This window comes from Protomyctophum parallelum, assembly GCF_964188405.1.
Source record: "Protomyctophum parallelum genome assembly, chromosome: 5".
In the NCBI taxonomy this organism is placed as follows: domain Eukaryota; kingdom Metazoa; phylum Chordata; class Actinopteri; order Myctophiformes; family Myctophidae; genus Protomyctophum; species Protomyctophum parallelum.
Window position 1 is genome coordinate 55,190,803 of NC_139702.1, and position 20,661 is coordinate 55,211,463.

The 20,661-nt window shown below is 41.7% G+C and overlaps 1 protein-coding gene across 1 annotated transcript in view; it reads right to left on the reverse strand.

Annotated features, from left to right (window-relative positions):
* Nucleotides 1-17,249, reverse strand: part of tet2 (tet methylcytosine dioxygenase 2) — a 45,981-nt gene extending 28,732 nt beyond the window's left edge. The window contains exon 1 of the mRNA XM_083764246.1: nucleotides 16,663-17,249. The gene's annotated coding sequence lies outside the window, so the exon portion shown is untranslated. The remainder of the gene's footprint in view (nucleotides 1-16,662) is intronic.
* Between the last annotated feature and the right edge of the window lie 3,412 nt (nucleotides 17,250-20,661).

Here is a 20,661-nt window from a genome sequence, read left to right on the forward strand (position 1 = left end):
AATTTGGCATCGACCGGGTTAACGGTGGCCGAGATTAGCTGCTCACGGACACACACACGGACGGACGGACGGACGGACGGAGTGCAAAACATACTCTCCCCCCATGCCTTCGGCCTGGTGGAGACAACAATGGAGCTGGTAAAACGTGCTGTGATAACGGATGAACAGTTGTGATATATCTGACGGGACACGCTCTATGGTACATAGCCATGTTCTTGCCACCTATCGATAAGCTTCATCTGTCTAATGCACCCATAGCAGGTTGTTTCTTGCAAAAACCGAACATCCTCCTATTCATTTCAAGTTTGTCTCCTAGTAGACGCTATCTGTTATGTGCAACTCATGCCATCCCACTCGGATGTACTCATTCGGATAAATATCAACAATGTTTGATTATTATCGGTAACCCCTCACACTGTAGGATCATCTGGGTCAATACAACCAGTCTCAAAGTGGGAATGCCCCCACGAATGACTCTAATGAACCCAATTATTTATCAGGGCTCCAGTCCACTAACTTTTTATTTGGTTGCACTGGTGTGCCTACGTTTTTTATAGCGATGCACCAGCACATATTTAGGTGCATGCACACATAGACACATAATTGTGAGGTGCACCGGTGCGACCATGAAGATTTCTAGTTACCGGACAGATGTTTGGGTGCACTCTAACCCTGTGTAGTGGGAGCCCAGCTTCCACATTAAATCAGAGATGTCAAATGCATACATCACAGCACACAATTCAGATGGGGGGAGATTAGCCAGCCTCATCTCTACCATGAAAGTGTATAAACCTTCTCTAAAGCTTACTCTAAAGCTTAAAGGGATTGTGACATTAAAAAATGGTTTTGGAATTGTTCTTGTTTTTTTTAGGTTTTCTAATCTCAATTGCACCCAAAAAACATGAACTTTTAACATTCAGTAGATTCTCTGTGATCTGGGGTTTTCTGGCTCAAACAGGTGCTCTGATTTGCCGGCAGTAAGTGACATCACTTAGTGCAAATCCCATATATGTCAATGGGATTTGCCAGCAGATGTCACTGTTTCACTGTGTTGCCTGTTTTCATTGTAGCTCAAAAGGCCCAAAAAACCCCAAAGAAAACTTCAGACCACAGAAAATCCACTGAATGTTCAAAGTTCAGGTTTTTTGGGTGTAATTGAGGTCATAAAACCTAAAAGAAAAAAGAAAAAAGAAAAGAGAAAAGAGAAAAGAAAATGAATGTCATAAAACCTTTAAATCTCCCAAACGTGAGAGCAGTTTTAACTTCCTTTATATTCATTATGACTAAGTCACATTACTGTTCTTTTATTTTGTGTTTGTTCTACATCCAAATGCAAATTCATAACTGATGTAATATTGTCTACCGTGTGTGCCATCTTACTCAATGACTCGGCAATGACTTTTTCTCACACGTGCAATGTGCTGATCAGCTACCCAGCAGGCCAAATGATGTCATGATGACAACGCCCGGTGACTCTGGTGACGTTCAGGACTAGGCCAGATCCCAGCCCATATGGGGATGATCTTTATACGTCATTTCCAGGACGTCTTCACCAGTTGAAATAATATAACTTATTCTGGGCCAGATCGGACTATAGTTATGATATGACTTAAGTCAAATCTGACTAGTCTTGGTTTGACTTGATCTGGCCCCAATCGAGACGTCACTAATTCGTCCAGGTCCTGACCGTGCTTGCTGGGTACAGTACATATATATCATGACTGCCTATCACAATTCTATTTTCCATTGTCCATTCCTTAAAGTGGTACATATGTATGTATGCAGGCCCCAGTCCCACACAAAAGGCCCGGGAGACCTCGGTGTCGTCACGCCCAATGCCTAAACTGCTGCTCAAGCCCCGTCATCAAATGAGATGCACCATGGGGGGCCTCTGATTCTTATCGTAGACGTTTCACCTGTCATGATGTATCACAACAGCATATGTATAGGAGAGAAATTTAGGAAATGTAGAACTAATTGTCATTTTATGCCATGCCAACTGATTGCTAATACTCAGGGGCTTGCGGGTGTTGGGGGATTTTTTCCTTTAGGCTAAAAGTTAATAATATGGGGGATACATTGGCCATATCAAAGAGTGTATCTAGTTTAAAGGTCTGTTGATATGAAGCATGTGTTGTTTCAGATTAATGGCCAATGGACTGCAGCTAAAACACAGCAGCAGGAGATCTGCTTTCCATTACTATATGGATATCACTTACATGGTCACATGGATACAAGGAATACATTACAACCAACCTTAGAGCTAGTTATAAACAGCAAGTGTTCATGTTTGTGAGCTAACTTTGGATTGTTGCATACCGTATAACAAGTTCAGAGATTGAGAGTGAAATAAAAAAGAAACATTCCAACAAGATGGGTTTTAGTTCAAAGGAAATAAGTTGGTGATTTGACTTTGGGGTCATGTAAAGGGATTTGGTGAAGTAAACCTGATACCGAGAGCTCGTACAACACCAGATCTCTCTGTGGGTGTCAGGTGAACTACTGCAGCTTCCTGTTGATGCCGGCCGTGTGGGCCTAATGACTAGATTGTGACATGCAGTAATAATGGCTGCATCACGCGACCACTCCTGAGCAACTGTTGAGTCATTTCCCTCTCTCTGTTTACACCAAAGAAGTGAGCAAGTTACAACACAGTCAGAGTCTGTTCTCAATGTTCAGAATAATATAGTATAGATTAGAATATGAACAGGTATTGTTGTCCATAATGTGGAATTTATCTTTTCGCTGTGGCAGACTCGGGACTTAAAAGTGGTTTCTTGAAATGTGCTTAGCAAATCACTTTTTACATTTTAAACTGAGATTGTATTCACATATATGCCTTCAGTATATGCAATTGTATTGTGATCTTTGCAGTCTTCACATAATATTCAATCTATCCTACCTTTCTTAGCTCAATAATAATGTGGCTTTAAATTGTCTGCATAAAAAGCAGAACGCATGAGAGTGGTACTTCCATAGCCTTATTCTGTTTTTCTTCTTTTGGTTCTTTTGGAAATGTGTTCAAGACTAGATTAATAGATTACGTCAAAGCACAGAGGATATACATACACTTCTGTTTGTAATTTCATCCCGAGTGAACCTTCCCCTCCCCCAAGCCTTCCCCTCAAGAAGAAGGGATCTGGATCTGTACAATCCACATTGTTCCTTATGTCTAATGCAGGACAGATGTGGCCATGGGAGTGTGGTTGGTGGAGATCCCCATTGAAGTCCTGTGTTCCCTACATCAGTTTCTCTCATTGCCTCCTATTATTGTACTTTGTCAGCACAATTTAATCAAGTTAATTTGTTTGCATTTTCACACAGAGAGGGGCCTGGAGGAATATAGCTGAAACTAAATGCGAAGAAAAGCTTCACGTTTGAAAAAGTTGTACACTATCGACGTAATGAGCTGTGCTCATACCGTACCGTATTTACTATCTGGAGAGCACCAGTCCTTATGGATGCTCTATAGCTTAAAATGCTTATTCTTAATCACATGAATCTTACTGGGATGTCATATTAAGCCTACATGTAAATTGGCGAACATTGTGAGAAAATAGAAAATCTACCAACTTGTAGATCGGCTATTTTCGGCAAAGAGATTTGGTGTAGAGGGAAAATACGAGGGGACCAAGTGTGCATACCTGGGAGATCCCGGTCGACGGAGTATACAGAGTGCAAGTGGTTAAACAGTGATCCATTTACAGAGTGACTATGTGGCAAGCTGAAAGACAACCTGGTCCAGGTTTTGAAAACAATTCAGGCGATGCAACCCTGTTATTCAGTTGAGTTATCTATGAAAACAGCAGTGTTGGGCAGTAACTAGTTACTAGTAATGTATTACTGTAATATTATTGCTTTTCCCAGTAATGAGTAAAGTAAGGTATTACTCTGACAAAACAGTACTATTATACCTATTTACTTCATTTCATTTAAACCCTTTTAGGGTGATTTGTGACTCTTCTTAATATTATTATTCAAAACAATTGGATTCAGTTCTAAAAGAAGCTGACTAAACAGATTGTGTTGTTGTACAACCCTTTAATATGTAATATAATATAGTATGTAATATATTAGTCTTGATTCCAAGTAATAAGTAATGTAATATTACTTTTTTCTAAGGAGTAATAAGTAACATATTACTCTCCTAAGTAATATTGCCCAACACTGGAAACTGACAACAAAACAGAGCCTCCAAGAGGCAGTAGGGAAAACACTATCATCACTAATATAAAATATTTAAACTATTATATAGAAAATACAACAAGCTCATTAAGATAGAAAAACAGTGAAGAAAAACCAAGTGTGCACAACAGCTTCTGCTCCACAGTGATTCTTTTACACCGACATATAACAAGACGTTTCGGCCATCATGATGTCATGGCCGAAACGTCTTGTTATATGTCGGTGTAAAATAATTGTTGTGTTAGTAAAAAAATAATGTGTAAAATAATAAAAGCAAAGTCGAGCAGAAGCTGTTGTGAGGACTTCCCTTCCTTCTTCACTGTATCAACCTTTGGTCCAGCACCAGCAAAGGGACTGGATGTGCGCAACCCTCTTGTTTTGAATACAAAAACAACCTGAAAGAAAACAACACCGAGATAGTGGAGCCGGTTTGGCTGTCAGATGGAATTGGCAGCATGTGATACTCATTCTCAGGACAGAAGAGTAACTGCAGAACGGTAGTGAGGCTAACGATTAACTTGGTACTTGGTACTGCTGATGTTGAGGAGTTCAGAACTTTATATTTTCCCCAATGGAATTTTAGTTGTGAGGTCAAATAGAAAGCATGTTTAGATCTGACAGAGTGTAGTATTTCCGGGTTCTGAACTTTGTGGAAGCTCAGTATCCTGGAAGATGCTGTGTTAGCATTTTGAGCATACTAGAGGTTAGCAGCGGCCTGAACGTCTAGAGTTGGTGCCTCTTGGTCGTTTGGCATTGCCAGACTGACTATGATTTCCCAAGCACTCTCTGTAAAGAACAAGGCAGTAATAGTAAAGTTTGTTTGTCAAGTAGATACTAGATACAGACTTGAGCAATAACCTGTCTAACCTCTTATCTGAGATACACTCACGCAACTTGTTCAGCAGGATCAACTGCAAACAACACATCTAAGACACAAGCAACACACACACACACACACACACACACACACACACACACACACACTGTCACAAATACAAATACATCCCTGGGGCGATCCTGTAGGTCATACGTTGACTGCTAAACATAGTCTTGTCTATTTAGCAGTTTAGCCAACATTTGGAAGCATCAGAAGGAAAGTGCTCAATAGAGCACAATGTCCTCATTCAATATGTTTGATTAGGTCAAAGAATGAGCTTAGTCCTCTGATTAGTCTCTTACTGACACCAACCAAAAGAACTCTGGACTGCAGAGCTTCACGGGTACAAATAAATGGTCCAGAACCCGAAATGGATCATCATTCTTTCAAATGACGGCACCGAGCCTGAGTGGAGTGGACTCGTGACAATTATTTTCGAGATTACGAGATACTGAGACGACACGACGAGGAATCTGGATTGTACGCCGGTGTTTTCAATTCATATCAGCCTGGCTAATCTTATTCCAAACCAGCCTAAAAACATTGCACATTACATTTGTCTTTCACCAGTGCAGTGCGTCACGGTCGTGCCACACACACAGCCATACGGTAGTACGGGTCTTCTCGGATCCACTCGTGTATTACACATAATGATAGACAGAATGAGTTCCGTGGGACATACGGCCGATTCTGACCCGGCCCGAGTGATTATGATAAAATACGGATCCGACATGTGCAGGTCTCGGGTCCTCTCGGGTATTTTCGGAATCGGGGCACTCTGTGAAGAGCTCTAGACCCTAAAATAAAGTTAATTCTGCCACACTGCATTCACTTTAAATACATAAAACCATGGGGGGGGCACTACTGTATGTATGAGTTACTTCCACCATGTTAATGTGCGTGGGTAGATTTCCTAAGAGTAAGAAACAGTTGCTCATTGTCCCAATCTCTGATCTGACCCAAAAACGCATCAAACCTTGGATTTTCTTACAAAACCATGGAATCATGTGCCATCCATGAGTGAGGCGAGTATGGAATTCTCTTCACATTTGGGTAAAATGGTCACTGCGATGGAGAGACATCTTTTCTGGCGGGCATGCTCAGGCAAGTGAGTCGCCGCGCCAAACGTTGCGATGGCCGCTAGAGCCGACTCAGCACCGCTCGAGTTATGTACCGATAAGGACAGAATCATGAATTCTGCCGGGCAGTGCTGTCTTCCTGGAATTTGACGTCACCATTTTACTCAAACCCGAAGAGTTCCTGACTCGCATGAGTGAGTGTGGCAGTGTGGCCCCATGCAGCCAAACTCACATAGAATGGACCAATCCTATCTCTGTACGTTCAGGCTCAATCACACCAACATTCTAATTAAGAAGCTCTCTCTTGAGCCCTCAGAACACGCACAGAAAAGCTATTTAGCTGCTGCCTCCTAACCCCCTCACGGTTGTGTACTTTTGCTTACCTTCCCAAAGCTGCCTGATCCTTTTTCCCTACACACCCATTTGTCAATTCACCGGTCAATATATCTGACTATGTTGATGAACTGTACACAGTGTAAAGTTAATTTCTTTCATGATGTGTGGTAGCCATGGTGACCATCTTATTAGTGCCAAAGATCCAGCTGCTCTATGCATTAGCCCGGTGCAGCAGCCTGAAGAGAATGGAGCCTGTTCTAGTCTGTGGTACTGCACACATGTGCTTTGCAGATTGATCCCGGCCCGGAGAATCAATAGTCACATACTCCAAAAAAACCTTGGCGTTGCTGTGCTTGTTGGGTGAAACTAGTCTAATACTTGTGTTCAAGAGTTTGAAGGTAATCAGGGTACTGGTGAGACAACACAGGTAACAAAAGCAACAGAGGAAACCATAAGGGACCAAAAATACTACAAAACAAAAGCACAACAGAAAACGTCACGTATCGTGACAGCCACTTGCTGGTTCAAGAGGTTTATTTTGATAAGTGTCGTAGCAACATTTCGGCCTTTCTGCCTTCTTCAGGCATAGTTTGAGAATAGGCTGACATTCATTAAATACACAACAGTAGGTTTAGATCAAATTGTATATAGTAATCATTCATCAGATAGCAGCTGTGAAAAACCCAGTCATGTGACTTAAGTACTTCTGTAGAACATTCCTAGTATATTATTGAAAGTCACCAATTGCAACAATACAGGGAATAATATCAAAGTCATGCCATGATACATAAGGATCATATCTAGGACTCTTATCAAAATAAATCTCTTGAACCAGCAAGTGGCGGTGTGCGGGTCTCTCCTCCTTCTCTAAAACGTTTGCTGTTCTGCCAGGACCTATACGCACCTGCTGTCAAATTAAACCGGGTGTGCGGAAGTCATCTCTCAAATAAGTACTTGGGGGCATCTTTGGCAAGGAAGACAGTTGTAAATCATTACACTTGGAATAGTGATGGATGCAGTTGAGTTGAATTTTGGTTCATCTTTTCATTTTTTGCTATGCAATTATAGTCCTTATTGGCCCCACAGCTTTCATTCAGGTCTTATTGGCCCCACCGCGTTTGGCTACATTTGATTTAACCAACATGCACTTTCTGTTGCCATGATCCACATTCCAACCAGCATCCGATAAAACAGGAAGAGAGGAGGTCAACACATAAACAGAGCCAATGGAAACATTATTATGAAGCAGGAAGTCCAAATAGCGTGGCGGGCAACAAACACACTCCCACAAACACACGCACTCGTGCACGCACACACGCACGCACGCACACACAGTGACACAGAAGCAACAGGAATGACTGGTTAAGTGGAAACCAAGCACAGGTCTTATTGGCATGAAAGTCTACGTTAACAACACCGTATGGATCTTTTTTTTTGGGGGGGGGGGGGGGGTGTTTTGGTTTTCATTCAGGGCTTCTGTGTAATTCCCCCTAACCTTATATCCTTTGCATGTAAAAATCAGACAGATACCTCACTGCCATTTGAGCAGTGAATCAAATATGCACAATGTGCTCTTTTGTCTGATCTCATCATGGCAGAGAATGCACTGATATTCTTTCTCTCATTGGTTTCCAAGCAGCCTGACCTAAGCCACTGTTGCTATGCTCCACAGTTTCCCTCCACTGAGAGAGAGAGGGGGCACGTGACTCTCATTGAATAGAAGGAATCACAAATCCTCTCCTGGTGAGGGATGTTCTCTGTCGTGAATCAAGGCTCCCACTGAAGGACGTCTTGAAACTCACAAGTCACACGCACACGCACACACACACACACACACACACACACACACACACACACACACACACACACACACACACACACACACAGACACACAATCTCTGTGAATCAAGGCTCCCATGAAAGGACACCTAGAATCACACATGTGCACGCACCCAGGAATCAGACGATTCATCCATTTTTCTACTGTATAACGGTGAGCATTTTTCAAGCCCATTCTGTATATTGTTTTAGCGTTCCCACAGATGAATGAGATTAATCAAACAGGGCAGGGTTGTGTGACTCATCAATCATGCTTCCTCCGTCTGCACAAGTACTGTTATTTTCATCCCTCCATACCATGTTGGTTAGATAAAGTTCCTTTTCAGGTATTGAAGGGATATATAAAGAACCTCCTCCAGGAGGAGGCCTGAGGAGACAAAACAAATCTAAAAGAATTATGAAAAAACACGGACCCCATATGTATTAAGAGGGCAGTATGAGTCACCAAAAAACGATGGGTATTTTCGATGAATGGTTAAAATGTTGTTTGAAGTTATAATGGGTTTGCATAGGATCAGGTGGGGCAATTAAAATGAATATCAAATATCTAAATGCTGACTCGAGCAACTTAAAAACTGCCTGTGGTGTTCACATAAGCGTAGATGATAAAATTGTCAAACGCTTTTTTGAAAGTGAAATATCCCTCTAAGAGAACAAAGTAACACAATTAACCTGGTTTAGAACGCTATGAATAGGAACTAATTGAGATAGTTGAGATATCTAGTGTCACACCTACTTTAACAAAATGATAGCAAAATGTCCCACCCTTCTCCCAAGATTATTTTGTTTTTATAATAGTATTCTTTGTATCATTTTACATCTCTTGTCAGCGAGAGTAGTGCTCAAATTGAGCTTTGAAGAGTATCCAAGTGTCAACAACACTACGGTAGCACGTTTATTGAATCTGATTCTGAAACATTGTCCAACTAAAACATGTTGACCTGAAATATTTGATCTGCCATAATGTAAAACACAGGATCTTGCTGATCCAACTGATACAATTTAGTCATGATGAGGATAAACATTTTATAGTAACTATATGACACATAATACAGTTACAGTACACAGTCAAATCCTCAATGTTAATTCAACTGACAATGTCAAAATTATATATTGGACCCGGGTCCATTTTAGAGGATTTGTATCTCTTTGTATCGATTTGTATCTCTGAGCTAGTCTGGTCATTTGCCTTATGAACATGTTTATGTGAACTTGTGACCCCTCAAAAATGTAAGTGTGGGCTCCGTCCCCGAATGTAAATATGTTTTACCAGTACCAAACAAACACACTTGTCATTAAGGAGTCTTGGGTAAAGACACCAGCTGCTGCGCTGGCACATTCCACAGTGGAAACCTAATATTGAAGCCTGCGCCACTCCAAGCCCTCTGAAGTAGTTAGTGATGTCATTCAAAAGCCTTTGGTAAGGGTTACACTTCTAAATGACATTTGGGGCCAGCTGTCTTGCTTTGTGCTCCTTGTGTGGACAACGGGAGACCACAGGGTCCAACCTTTGTCAGTGACAGCTCCTAGGAGCCAGCCCGTGCCTGACAGCCATTTTAAGTGGTGGCCCAGGCAGCCTTCTCAAAGGCAGCTGTTTAGAAGACAGAGGTTACCTTCTCTTTTGGGAATCCATGATCGTGAAAGCGGTTAGCAGATGTTATGAGTGATAACTGATAAGGCATCTGAACTCTTCAAATTGTGACCTGGTTCCAAATTGTGACCTTTACTTGTTATCATCTTGTTGTCATTACACTGCAAGAACCTTTGCAAGAAGGGTTTTCATCTTCCTCATTTAGACCCCATGGGTTGTTTGTGGTTCATTTGACTTTAGTGATTTGCAAGTTTGCGTTGAGGGCTTGGGCTTGTGTGTTTATTCTTGTAATTTTACTCCCTTTCTAAACATTTCACGCCTTAATGCTATACCCACCACTGTCCTATGGCATGTACAGACTTTTTGACTGGGGTGGCCCAAGTTGTGCACATGCAGGGGAGCGCACGCACACATACAGTATAAGCATGTGCACAGCACACACGTGTCGGAATAACATTCATTACCATTATTGTACCCTCTTCCCATATCTACTTACTCCAATTACTAGCATTGCACTTAAGTAGATTAAATTCAATTCGGTTTAATTTAAAAGATGAATAAACCATGACTGGGCACACTGACAAGGCATGACATGGAAAAATAAAAGAAACTAAGTCAATCTTGTGACTCATCAGTTGTTTAAATATCAGCGTGGCACCATACAAAATATGTGGGTGCATTCTTAAAGGGACACTTTTTGCAAAAAAATATATGTTAATGAAGTTTAGAAGATTTAGAACACTTTGCTGGGGGTCTTTATGTGTGTAATATGTGGTTTTAGATATTTTAGATTGTAGCAGTGAGCCCAGTGTCTCTGATGACATGGACACTGGGCTCACTTACTTCCTGGACTACAGTTCCCATAATGCTTTGGTGCACTGCTCCTCCTTGTGGATCGGGGGAGGGACATCCGTCAGATGTATTTCCCCCGGATACGATATTTTTTCTGACCAATCACAACACTTGTTTCATTCACGGAGAATGTAAACTGATTTTGTAAAGCATCAACATCATTTCATTTCCTTTACTTCCGCCAAAATCCCGCAACTTGGGCAACGTAATTTCCTTGAGTGGTACGGGCTGAAATCACTACTCGCCTCCTGGACCACCATGATATATATTTTTTGAGACGCCTTTTTGAGCGGTGCCTCCGCTCCATTACGCAGCTATGTGTGTCCGTATGCGCACGTGTATGTATGTGTACGCTGTACGTGTCCGAGCACAGAAAGCTGCAACACGGTAACGCTGTCACTTCTCGACCGTTTCGGACGCGGGAAGGCTTGCCGGAACCGGCTCGCCCCCTGGCCGTGTTCTTGGGGGTCTGGATGTCCCCAACACGGTACAGTTGCACCGCTCACTTCACACAGGTGTGATTTCTATTATTATTTTTAAGGCACTGTAATTATCAATGGTCGGGGGAGCGATCGTAGTGGACATGAATTAAAGGATTATGTAGTCTGGCATGGATGGAGTTGTAAACCACATTCAACTTTGAATTAATAATTCTCACCAAAAACCATTGTGTAAACTATCCAGTGAGTGAAAATGGTTATTTGTACCAAAATAGGCCTTCAGAAATGTTTTTGACAATGTGATTGTGGGTGTACATGTAGTGTGTATGTGTGTGCACCTTATAAAGTATGTTATGGCGGGTGTGAATTTGCACACATATGCATTTTCAAGCCACAACACAGGAATAAAATAGTATGATAAATTGACTTAAACGTACGCGTACACAGATGCACTTATGAAGAAAGCAGTGAGTTACTGATAAGGCCAGCACCATTGTAGCCTTATTTAGGCTTTCGCATACTCTGGAGGCCATACAACTCAATGTCATGACAACCTAGGGAAGCCGCTTGCCTCAGCGGTGCCTCGCTCTGTGGTCACAGACACCGTCTCGGCCAGCTTGGCTTCACCCCTCTGTCTCTTTCTCACTCTCGGCACTTCCTGGTGGCGAAACCCAGGTGACAATATACAAATAGATTCGCCCCAGTGAAGAGGGAGCAATCGGTCCCGGCTCGAAAGGCGGGAAGTAGAGAGGCGGCGTCTTTGGGGGGGAGGGGGGTGGCATTACGTAACATCTCGCTCGCTGTCTCACTGAGGAATGCTGGGATAGTGTTTGTAAACAGAGCGGCCATGTGCCTGCGTTCACGTGGAGGAAGCTCTTTTCAGTCCCTGCCTCGGCCGCCTCACCCCTGAGGTAAGCCCTGACATCGATACACGATTCCACATCCAGAAACACACGCCCTCCCTTCGGCCATGTGTGCCACTCAAACACAACATTATCATTCCCAAGCCGTAATTACTACTACTACAGAGTATCTCTTTGACGCAATGCAATGAGATGGAACGGAGACTGTCGTGCTTATTACATTTTCACTTGAAACCTTGAACGGTTCCCATAACATGGTAAATATGAATAATAGTTATTGAATAGCAGTATTATACTATTCTCTTGTTCAGTTTCATACAACAATGAACATTCTCTACTTTTTTTTTTTACTTCCAACGTTTCTACATTTTTCTGGACCATATATAGTGATAGAAGAAGAATATATTGATTAGAATAAAGCCGTGTAAAGAAAGGTTGACCATTCTGCAGATGTTGTCAATGATGTATTGACATGCCATAGATAATATATCCGTAAATGGAAAAATCAATATAAAGATCTTTCTTAACAGACCTATAGATTATTCGTAAAACTTTTTAATTGAAAACCTCAACACAGAATACAATTCATGTTGATGAAATGTAGATATGATCTAGTTCAGGCCAAAGCTTATTTAAAATTTTAAACACACATGGGCATCTTAGGCAGAAGCTTTGTTTTACATCATTCGTTGTTAGGCTGTTAACTGATTGTCCCAATATGGAAATGTATCATCATTAAGCATCATTGAGCACTCTTCATAGCCACCACAACATTTGTATTTGTATTTTCCATTATTTTGCAGTTCCCTTCAAATATCTGGGGTGAAGCAGATCTTCTGTACAATGGTTCCATTGCAGTAGTAACATGTGATTGCTGTGGAAAAATATCCCCCTCCCATAGCAGACAAGAGAGGAATCGATAGCCGCAGAGATCAATACAACACTCAGCAGCTCGCCATTTTGTCTCAGGAAAATATTTAGTCAAAGGCATAGCAATGGCAGTGCCATCTAAAATGTTGTACACTACCTGCTACTGGAGCAGTTTCACCATGTCATTTCTGTAACCATGAAGCAGCCCCAGGCTGGAAATTTAATATGTGGGCTCACTGCTAGGGAGTGGTCAGAAGTTTGGGTTTGGGCTATTGTTTATGGACAGCATTGTTGGTGGACTGCTATGGCAACTGGACATTCTTCTCTGAGGTGATATTGTCTTTTACCCTGGGAAAGTGACATAAAGGGAACTTAGTGCCCATGGCAGAGAAGCAGTCCAACCGACTGCACATTATCAGTGAAGGCAGCCCAGTATCCCCGTGATTGATCTATCTATCCCCCCAACCTTCATCCCCCTGCAACTCCTGTTGTAGATCTGATGTCCTTTTTTTAACTGCTGATGTAAGAGCAGCCACATCATGTGCAAGAAGAAAGATAATGCAAAACACATCCAGAAATAATCTGTTACAAAACATGATCTTACGATGTGAGTAATTAAATGTGCTTTTCCACAATTTGAAACCTGTGCACACTGCAACTGGACACAAAATACCACATTAGCTGTTATATACAGTATATACACAGCTGTATCCAACCATTCATTAGCAAGAAATATAACACACATGATCCTTACAATATATTGACAGATCTAAAAAATGTTTTGGGAAGAGTACAAAGAGTACAATGAGTACAATGAGCATCTGCAGTGGTGTGATTGTAAAAAAACTAAAATCAATAATGCATCAAATCCAGACCACACTATAGCCTGCTGCCACAGAGGCACACCACCCTTCTTTAATCTGTGGTTCGATCCCTCTGTTTTTACTTTACTCACCAGTTAAGCCACAATCATGGAGTTAAACTGGTATTTCATGTTGCCACATCACATCACATTAGAGTTATCTACAGTACACAGACTTATCATTGTGGAAATCCATCCGAATGGAACAACCTAAAAGAAGAGAGAGAAACCAATGGCGTCTCATCCAGTCAAACATACTTTATAAGGGCTGTGGAACACACCCCCGTCTACGTGGTTGTGTTGACAGTAGACAGTCAATGACCACGCTTGCCGTATCAAAACACAGCCATGCCTTCGCCCAAGTGGAACACACTACCATTGTTATGCCCAAAGCGCTTGACAGCTAGCTAGTGCTAAGAACTGAGATCTCACTCGACTGTCAAGATTGTAGTGTAGTGACTACATGCAAATGCTAATTTAACCAACAAAAATGCAGTATGAGAACGGTTAAGAAAATGATTTGATTATAATAGTTAACTGAAAGCTTGTTATGAATGAACAGTGTTACCCTCTTGTCTATCAGTTAAACACAAGATTAAGCTAGCTTGTCCATCAAGTCATTTGACAAGCAACTGACTTTTATTTCGCCACACTTCCCTTGGAATTGCAATACTGACCCTGGCTTATAGATTTCAATTCTGGTTTTAGTACAGTTAGCCAACGTTCTGTGTGTTGTTAATCATTTTATCAGATTTTCAATGTTTTATAACTGTGCAGCTAAACTAAACTAAACTAATCTAACTACCACAGAGGGTGATGTCCGGTTGCGTTAGCTTGAATTCCTTCATTGTTGCCACATTAACATTTTATAACCTCCTCTCTCTAGACTACACTGCTTATTTACAACAGCCTATTAAAGGTCACTTTTTGTGCTCTCCCTTCCAGGCATGCCTTATTTTGCATTTTACCATAGGCTTAATTGTGGCTATTGAGGGGGTGACATTACAGCCACATTTTGTGGAATACACAAATTAAATACCCAAACATTGCAGGTAGATCTGTCATGCTCTAATGGGTGATCATTGTCTTAATCTGATGTAACTGTTTGTGGATTCTGTTTAAATAAGAGACCACTAACAAGGGCTCATTAGCTATTCATGAGGTCAGGTGATGCACAAGGCCTTGTTGTCGGGAACAGCCACACTGTGTGTATCTTCCCTCATTAATATAGTCTTAGATGCCACTGTGTTTTAGCATTTCAGTAATGCTGAATATTCACCCTTTTGTACTCTGGGAAAAACAAAAACCTTAACCTTCCTTTCACTTCCTTTTTTTTTTTTTTTACAATTCAAATAATTTGACTTCTCGTATAGGTGTATGGTCGGTCACCACGCTGTCACTGTCACAAGACTTCAGTTCCAATCATTCAAATAGAACAAGAAACTGTTACATATGCAGAGGCAATAGCAATGTGTCCATTTTGCAGACCCAAGAGACATTTTTAGACAGGTATGTGCATGCACATACACAGACAGATACACATCAACACACACACACACACACACACACACACACACACACACACACACACACACACACACACACACACACACACACACACACACACACACACACACACACACACACACACACACACACTCACACCCTCTTCTTGCTGTGACAATTATCTCTCCTTGAAAGGTTCTATTCAAAATGAATTAATTTGGCAATTGGTATAGTGGAAACTAAGCACTAATGTGGTTGGCTTTATTATCTGGTATAAACAATATTTAACCTTGTCATGTTAGTCATTATTTCATAGAGCATTAACTTATTTAAAATGTGTGGGTTGGCTGCTGTCTGGTAGTGGTAACAATCCTCTTAAGCTTTTTCATATAAGAAACCAACTCCAGAATTGCCATTCTTGTTTCCACAGCTAATGGTGCGGTAGGATTGAGTTTCATTTCCTTTGGAGCTTTCTGACCTTGTCTGCCTTGACTACTCTCTACTGCTGCAATTCTCCTCTCTGTTCCCCTCTCCTTGGGACTATGCTTGCCTTTGTGTCTGCTTGTCATTCACCAGTGAATGCAATGAAAGCTGATTCACACTGAGATACACAAAGCCAGAAGCTCTCCGTTTGCTCCACGGATGTCCATGCACTCCATGCACTTATACTGCTGGACAGGTCGAGGGAGACTTTTACTATTCTACTCAACATCTCCCTATTGAGCAGCACAAAACAGACATGCAACTGCAGAAGTGAAAATAAATAGATAGGAGAGATTGGCTTGCTGAACATATTTCTCAAAAGAAACTCATGTCCCCGTTGATATACAATATATTTAAAGGTATAACTTCCCCCTCTCAAAGCAAAAGCAGTGTATAGAATGCGCACATACATGATAGCCTACAGAATATTTATCAGAAAGATCCAAAAATATACCATGAAAAAATAATGGAGGGGGGAAATATATTGAGGAGGGGGGGAATGAATCCATTACCTTTACAGGCATTCGTAATAATGCTTCAAGGGAGAAAAAAGTCCTGTACAAGCACTCTAAGGTTATAATTTTTATACTAAACGGGAATTCCAGAGGCAAGAACGAGTATTCATTGAATGTAGGGCAGATAGAAAACACAAAAATATCCCTATTATGTTCAACTGGCAGCAAGAAAGAAAGAAATCGTCAGCCATGTTGGAGAAGCTTTATCTAATATCCCCTCCTTATTATGTTGGCTCTTGCTTTTTACCGAGGGGGGACATTTGCAATGCCTCGCCTGATACACAAGAATCATCAAACCGACAGCCGGGGTTAAAGGGGAAAAGGGTCGGGGAGAGAGGCAAAAAACGTCCCGGGAGATTCTCACCTGTTTTCACGTCCCTCCACTTTGTAGAAATTCCAATAAACCGTCTGGATCTTCTCTTTAACAAATCCTAAAGGGCAGCCATCTTGCCTCCTTCTGTTCTTCTATGAAACAGACTATCCTCCACATCAATATTCATGGAGAACAGTGTGACGTCGGCTCTCATCATCAGGAGAAGCCGGGGTGTCGCTGTTTGGCCACCCTGTGCTCTGCATACACATATGTGGCTCCAGTGGAAGGCAGGGTGGACCGGACAAGACCTGCGTGTGTGTAGTTGAAGTATGTAGTATGTGTGTGCGTACGTGCGTGTGTGCGTGTGTGTGTGTGCAGGCGTGTGTGTGAGCGTGTAGTATGCGTGTGAATGTCTGTAAGGGTATGTATGTGTTTGTGTGTGGGTGTGTGGGTGTGTGTGAGAGAGAGTGTGTGTATGTGTGTGTCTGTGTGTGTGTGTGTGTGGTGTGTCCAGAGACACACCACAGAGAAGAGCCTTGCTTTGCCGGCCAAACTCAAATAATGCAAAATCACTTTCCTGCTGAGTCCTTCCCACACAAAGGGGCCGGGGTTTCTCTTCTCTTCCCCCTCGCTCTCTCCCTCCCTTCTTTTTTCCTCTTCTCCTACCCTCAGCCGTACACAATAGTGCACACTATTATGGCTGCCCCGAAGCACCGGACTGGATCCAGTCAAATGGACAGGACTCCACCCATCCCCCGTTGTAGACTCTGAAAACTGAAATATTGCACTGAGCTTAAGAGGGAAGAAGAGAAGACAGAATCTCCTCTGCCCTTTCTGTCATTCGGTCTACTCTCAGGCAGGAAGACAATCGACTAAAAGGGTTTTCCTCCCCAAGCTCATTCTCCATGCACTTCCTGGTTGTTTCAATTTTTGTTTAGCTGTCACAGGTTTGCAGTAGCTCCTCCTTGCCAGCATTAACAACAATTGCGCTCCTCAGTCATTATACCACAATGACTAAGATGGAGAGAGCCTTGGGGTCCCCACCGATTCAGCCTTGCACACATTTCCGTTTAGTGGCTTTAGTGGCTCTTATTTTGGCACGCCTTATGCTCGCAAGCTTATTTTTTTGTGCGGTGCCTTTGATAAGCCTCAGTACACAGCAGCGTTCTTCACTTTATGTGTATGCCAAGAAGACCCTCCTCCTGCTGACACTGGCCACGTGGGTTGACAAGACTAGAGAGAAGAGTGTGAGAGAGACAGAAGACATAGTGAAATGTTCAGGATGAATGGGACATTAAAGAACACTGGTAAACGATAGTTTGCTAAGCAGTTTGATATTTGCAGCAAGCATCAGCATTTTGTTAGGAGTTCCCTACTGTATGTGAATGACTTTGTATTAAAATGTGTTGCATCCATTTTTGCTTTGGGGAATATACATATAATATCTTGCCCCAAGCTGATATAGATCTTGAAAAAGTACTCTCTGTTACATATTTGAAAATATAATATTCAAGACCTCTATTCAAATCTTAAACTAAGTCATTTGTTTAGAATTAGAAATTCTGTCTTTTCTACTTACTTGGTTTAAATTATCTTCTTAACTGTCAAGTGCACATTTTAACAGGTGGTTCTCGTCTGAAAATAATCTCTAGACTTTGACTGCTGTCCAGGTTTAAAGGGAGCGAGAGCACCCGCCCCACCTCTTTCCCCTTGGCCCCTGCCCTAGCAAGCTAGCTGGTTGCACTGACATTTGTTGACTCAATAGTTTCAGGCTCAGAGGCAGAAAGGAGACTTGTTTTTACACAGACGGGGGAGGGGAAGAGAGAGGCAGAGAGAGCGGGGAGGGAGCTATAGTAGCCCTAGTAGTTACACACAATTATGCCTAAAGACAATATATAGCCTTCTGCTTTCACATAATACTGCTATACCTACCACCCTATGGGTGTCACACAGTTCAACAAGTCTAATGTGTCATTTAAAATCTAATACAATATATAAATGAATTGTGCAACAAATGTATTACCTTGTATGTTACTGAAGTTCTCAGCTCTTTACCTATAAAATACTAATAGGCCTACTAATACTAATTTGAGAGGATATAGTGGCCTATTTAAGCCACGAAAAAAAATATTAGCACCTTTCATGCTTAAAATATTATTCACGGTGCTATTCAATACAGCAGTATTAGACCGTGACATGAGAGACAATCGTCACACAAGTTTGGCTAGAAACGGTTAGGTTTGACGAAAAAAACTGAAAATGATTTATGTATTGCTGCTTTTGGAAATGGCCCAATGTCCCACTAATATCAGGGCGTCGCAGAGCAGCCTCGTGTGAAGAGAAAATGTAATTTAATTCAGAAACGAGACAGGTTTGATCTTGCCATATGATGGACGCACCTCAATCAGCTGGTTAAGGAGGCAGGAGACTATCTGTGTAAATGTCAACACTCACCATGGCTGGAAAACATGGTACAGAGTCAACTGGGCTTTACCTTTAATATACTGGGACAGTGTAGGAGGAATTCCAATGACAGTATAGAAACGTTGCTGAGGGTAGAACTTATTTTTGTGAACATTACAACAGGTCCTTAAGAATCAGGTGAATAGTCTGTCTCTTCTACACGTGTGTGCTATTTTGGAGAGGCAATTGCTTTACCTCAATCAATGTCACGTGTGACTAGTAGTAGTTACTGTTTTATTAACTGTCCCATAACAGAAAGGTATGTTTTCTGTCCTCAAGCATAACATCTGAAGAGTAGAGACAGAATGTAATTATTTGATATAGACATATTTATGTATTTCGTTCATTACACTCTCTGCCATTAATGGGCTCAGTGGTGATTGCAAAGGTACAGAGGCCTCCAGAGACTGGTGTCTAGAAGTCCATTTCTGCTGTGTGATAAGATGTTAACTGGTTCCTGTTGGACCCTCCTGGGGGCCCATAAGAGGAACATGTTTGTGCCTGTTTCTGTTGTTTTTCTTTCTCTGACGACACCAAGGTAATGTTAACTGCAACATTACAGTTTGCTTATCTGTTGTTTGGAGACAGCCTGTGACCACAACGTCCTCAATCCGGATACCATAACCAGCTGTGAGGTTTGCTGGCATGGTGTGTGTGCGTGCGTGCCTGAGAGAAAGAACGTGAAATAGCAACAATCCCTATGCCCTCCATCAACAAAGTATTTTCAAAGTTACCTTGAGCAAGGCACTATAACCTTAGTTCCAGTATGATGTTGTTTGAGGTTGTTTGTGCTGAGTAGGTGCCTGGGGGTAAGTATATGGCTGCAATTCATGTGCTTTTCATCCTTAACCAATATCCATAGCCCTTGGATCAAAATAACACTCAGTGACATTTTACCCTTCATTATGGAGTCACTTTGTGGGAGGAAGTAGGGCTGTGACAAGCTAAATTGAGACAGCCTCATATTAACCCATTCTGAACTGAGATCAGATTCATACGAGGTTTCCGCCGGACACACACTGGTCTGATGAACGCATTCTGACCTGAGATCAGATTCTAAAAATGTCAGTCGCTCTTCGATTTTTCAAAAATAGCAGACCTACAAGCTCGTATCGCGCCACTCGGTGGCGCGATATGAGCTTGTAGATCTGCTATTTTTCAATAGCTAAAGCATAACATGATGCTGACACCAAAATGGGTGCCCGTTCAGAATGGGTTAAAGAGTACGGAGGGTTTTATTTGACACTCACTCATACCGCTGCCAAATGTTGTTGTGGTATGTTCCCTAAGACTGTCCTAATAATAACAACAATGCAATATAACAAGAGGATGAATGATACTTATGACAATAACAGATTTAGTCAAATAAAATGAAACAAGAAGAATAAATAAAATATAAAGTTAGAATAAAAATATGTGGTATAAAATGTGCAAAATATGGGGCATTGGTTTACAGCAGTGGCTTTCAACCCTTTTTCAACTGACCACCTTTTGATGAGATTTGCCTGGCAGACCCAAAACTAAAGAATATGTCCACATCTCCATGCTGTATTGATGTTGGCACCATAGGAGAGATAACAGGCAAAC